At 40.7% G+C, this 5,000-nt stretch overlaps 1 protein-coding gene across 3 annotated transcripts in view; it reads right to left on the reverse strand.

Moving 5' to 3' along the window:
- LOC123507360 (sialin-like) overlaps nucleotides 1-5,000 on the reverse strand; it is a 43,424-nt gene that overhangs the window by 26,522 nt on the left and 11,902 nt on the right. The window lies entirely within an intron of this gene.

Raw genomic sequence — 5,000 nt, forward strand, 5'->3', positions numbered from 1 at the left:
TGGTGTTGGACAATGGTAAATAAAGTATGTCTGGTGTTGAATCGTGTTGAAATAGAATTGTAATGCATAACCAGCTGAAAAAAAGCTCTATTTGGTGTTGGATAATGGAAAACAATGTTGTATGTTTGGTGTTGAGTCGTAAAGTTAGTACTCATAGTGGAAAACAATTTGGTGTTGCTGGATGTGGTGTTGAGCAAGGAAAATGGTCGTGTTGTTTGAATGGTGTTGAATTTCTGACATATTGATGCTGGTACTGGTGTTGCTTGCTTTGGTGTTGAATAAGGATATATACTGGTGTTGGTGAGTACTGATGTTGCATGTGTGGTGTTGTTGGTGTGATTTTGCAAACAAGATCATATGGCCCGGTCAGAGACAGAGAGAGAGAGAGAGAGAGAGAGAGAGAGAGAGAGAGAGAGAGAGAGAGAGAGAGAGAGAGAAAGAGAGAGAGAGAGAGTAGTAAGGGTGATAGACAAGAATGAGGGTGTGTAAAAATAAAAACGTCCTCTCTGCTCTCTCTCTCTCTCTCTCTCTCTCATGGCACCATATGACCTCTCTTACACAATCCTCCAATAAAATTCATGTCCACAGTAATAGATCCATCACAATCCCATTTGTTGGAATAAGAATATAAAGCAAGAGGTTCCCAGTCCCCTATCTCGTGCTTTTAGTGGCCCTTTTACCACTCACAGAGGATGCAGAGCCAGCTGAGGTGACTACTTGCATTAAACCCATTTGAAACTAAGAGACGGTCATTGGCTATCTAAACTCTGATATTCCTGTCTAACCCCATACACATTGACTCTCTCTCTCTCTCTGTGTGTGTGTGTGTGTGTGTGTGTGTGTGTGTGTGTGTGTGTGTGTGTGTGTGTGTGTGTGCGCTAATACTGAAATACTTGTTAATCTATCACTGAAATTCTGAAGGTAGATAACATATTTGAAAGTCTCAATAACTTCTACTAGTCTTTTGAAATGGTGTACAGTTCTTATCAAACTATTACAATCACTAGAGCAAAGTTGTAAATCCCCCATAAAAACATTCAGAGGAGTATCTTTAACTATCGCTAGAATAAAAACACACTTGAAAACCCCAATAACTTCCACTACAAACTCCAAAAACTTTTAAACTCTACTAACTTCCACTCGAACCTCTTAAAACATCACTAAAATCACGAAAACACTCTTGTAAACCCAACGTCCTTCACTAAAAACTACTAAACTAACCAGAATACCAAAACACCACTGAAAACCTCAATAACATCCACTACAACCTGCTAAATTCTCACTGGAGTCGCGAAAACACCCTTGAAAACCCAGCCAACTTCCAGCTCCTTGTAAATTCTGAACAGTAGAGACATATTAAGTATTTGAGTATATACATAAATTAGACTCCCGTTAGAGAGACGGTACAAGGTGACAGTGACGTTTAGGACAGCCAAGGTTAAAACAAAAGGGTGTAGGTGTGTGTGTGTCTGTGTATGTGTGAGTGTGTGTGTGTGTGTATATGTATAGTTAGTTGCCTCAAGGGTAAAAAATAGTAGCACTGTGTTGTTTACGAGAAAGCATAGTGAAGGATGATTCAAATTTTAGCAAGTATTATGAGAGAAAAAGGTGTTTGTCTTGGCAAGGTGTGTGTGTGTGTGTGTGTGTGTGTGTGTGTGTGTGTGTGTGTGTGTGTGTGTGTGTGTGTGTGTGTGTGTGTGTGTGTGTGTGTGCACGCATTAGTAGAAAGTCATTAAGGGAAACGGCACTGTGTGTGAGCCATTTCGTCTCTCTCTCTCTCTCTCTCTCTCTCTCTCTCTCTCTCTCCCTTCGATTTCCAGTACCTTATTTCACTGCCTTCAATAAGTATCCATTTCTCTCTCTCTCTCTCTCTCTCTCTCTCTCTCTCTCTCACACACACACACACACACACACACACACACACACACACACACACGAGCGTAATCCCACTAATAGAACAGGTTGATTGCACTGAGACAACTAACACAAACAAGACTCATTACGTGCAAATACAGCAAAGTAAAAATTATAAACACAATAAGTGGAAATAATAAGCTCCTTTTTCTCCTTTCTTACTTTAAATAGGTAACTGAAATGTACGTAAATACTTGAGAGAAACTGCCTTATTTTTAGCTCTTGACTCAAGGGTAAAGTTGACATAAAGTTAATCTCTCTCTCTCTCTCTCTCTCTCTCTCTCTCTCTCTCTCTCTCTCTCTTCAAGTTAGAGGCAAAAGTTTATAAATATTCAAACGAGTTGTGGTTAGTTCTAATTCTCCAGTAATTCTTGACTTTAGTGGAAATTAACTCGTAAATATTTATACTGATTGGTTTTAGTTATCGCGTGTGTTGCCTCTCTCTCTCTCTCTCTCTCTCTCTCTCTCTCTCTCTCTCTCTCTCTCTCTCTCTCTCTCTCTCTCTCGCCAAGTGTTCTGAAGTTTTCAAGATTAATACGTCTAAGGAACAGTAACGATATATTTACCTGGTTCCCAAGGTCCTTGTGTGTGTGTGTGTGTGTGTGTGTGTGTGTGTGTGTGTGTGTGTGTGTGTGTGTGTGTGTGTGTGTGTGTGTGTGTGTGTGTGTATGCAATAATAAAAATGTGACACGTGCTTCTCTCTCTCTCTCTCTCTCTCTCTCTCTCTCTCTCTCTCTCTCTCTCTCTCTCTCTCTCTCTCTCTCTCTCTCTCTATATATATATATATATATATATATATATATATATATATATATATATATATCTCTCTCTCTCTCTCTCTCTCTCTCTCTCTCTCTCTCTCTCTCTCTCTCTCTCTCTCTCTCTCTCACACAGAACGACTCCCTGACGTCCTCTGTCCTTCCCCCTCTCACTTTCCTCTCCTCTCCCTTTCTCACAACACATCTCCTTTCTTTTCCCAAAGCTCTCACTCACTCTCTTCTTTCCTTGTCTCCACATCCTTTCCTTTTTCCTTCTTTTTCTTTACTAAATGCACTTCTTATCTCTTTCTTGTTTCCTTTCCTTGGCTTTCCGTTCCTCATGTTTGCTTGTTTTTTTCCCTAAGACATATTTTCTCATATTTCTCTCTTCTATCTTATGTCTTCTAAGTCTCTCTTTTTTGTATCATTAGTCATTTTCTTCTCAGCATTCTCTTCCCATCCCATCTCGTCATTTCTTTTCTATTTTGTCTATTTCATGTAATCTATAAAGCAAACCCACTCTGTTCCATCTCTCCTAAGCCTTCTCCCTTTTTCCCCCATCCATTTCATCACATTCTATTCCCTATAGTCTTGGGGGCCGCCGTGGTACAGTGGAACCATGCGTGCTTTGGGGTCCGAGGGGTCTCCAAGCGCACGGGTTTGAATCCTGTCCACGGTCTGAGTGTAGTTGGGCTTCCTCACTCGGGGCAACGGTTTCCTAGCGGGTGGGGTTTGAGATAGGAGGTACCCCAAAAAGTATCCCCTTTAGTCCATAAATTCCCGTGAAAAAAGCTTACATGGTATTAAAAACAATAAATAAAAAGGAAATATTCTCTCCTTTTTCTCATCTGGCCTTCGTTACTTCACTCATCTCTCAAGAATTCGTTGCAACAAGTTTCGAAAAGTTACATGGAAAGACTAGGAAAGGTTAACAAGACTTCTACACCAGTTACTCAGTCCTCAGTCTGTGTTTCGCTCCTTATCTCTAGTGTACCGAGAAGGATGCTGCTTACGTGAGTGTCCCCTTGTGTGTGTGTGTGTGGGTGTGTGTGTATGCGCATGCCTCTCGCGCGTAATGTGATGAAACCATGAGTCAGGGAAAATACCTAGGATGTTATCTATATACTGTGTGTGTGTGTGTGTGTGTGTGTGTGTGTGTGTGTGTGTGTGTGTGTGTGTGTGTGTGTAATTAAGTAACAAATGTAAATGTTCGTTCTTCATCTGCGATTTAATTACTTCACAACATCCACGAAATTCTCTCCGCTCCATCACGTCCTCACTCACTCCTTTACCTCTTCACCATTTATCTCCCCTTATCGTGTCCCTGAGGAGACAAGACATCACCCTTTTTCCTCACATTCTGGTTCACCCTTACTCGCCCTCACTCACCCTTCCATTGGACTCTTATCGTTAGTTTCTATTGTAATGTATTGTTAATGTTTTCTTCTCTCATTGATTGTCACTTATTGTGTATAAGAGATGTCATACCTCTCTCTCTCTCTCTCTCTCTCTCTCTCTCTCTCTCTCTCTCTCTCTCTCACTCTCTCTCTCTAAGAAACATATGCTAGTCATTTAACAAAAACACCTGCATGTATTAATTTCGTCCTCTCTCTCTCTCTCTCTCTCTCTCTCTCTCTCTCTCTCTCTCTCTTTAAGAAACATATGCTAGTAATTTAACAAAAACACCTGCATGTATTAATTTCTCTCTCTCTCTCTCTCTCTCTCTCTCTCTCTCTCTCTCTCTCTCTCTCTCTCTCTCCCTCTCCTGCAACCCTCCCACCTGCAGGCACCCTAACAAGAGCAACAAGCATAACAACCTATTATCATTGTTGCAACTAGAACCTTCTTCCTCTACGTCACAGGAACCCTATTAGTAAGAATGGGTTGTTAAGTAGTGCTCAGGTTGTTAAGTAGAGCTCAGGTTGTTAAGTATTGTCAAGGTTGTTAAGTGGTGCTCAGGTTGTTAAATACTGCCAAGGTTGTTAAGTATTGCCAAGGTTGTTAAGTGGTGCTCAGGTTGTTAAGTACTGCTCAGGTTGTTAAGTACTGCTCAGATTAAATATCGCTATCAGTTGTTAAGTTGTGCTAAAGTTTGTTAGGGTTGGCAGCTAAGGTTCCTAAGCATTGGTCAGGTTGTGAAGTGAAGGAAAGGTTGTTAGGAGCGACAGAAATGACTTGGTGGTTGTTCTAGGAGGGTAGTTTTGGGTAATTTTGTTTTTTATTGAGGTAATTCTGTTGATGGGTGAGTGTTATGGTGTTGTTTTATTATCTTTGTTACAGGAAATACCTTCTAAGTAATTGTCATAAGATTTTTACTGCTATAACTCC

The sequence above is a fragment of the Portunus trituberculatus genome, chromosome 22 (assembly GCF_017591435.1).
Source record: "Portunus trituberculatus isolate SZX2019 chromosome 22, ASM1759143v1, whole genome shotgun sequence".
Classification (NCBI taxonomy): domain Eukaryota; kingdom Metazoa; phylum Arthropoda; class Malacostraca; order Decapoda; family Portunidae; genus Portunus; species Portunus trituberculatus.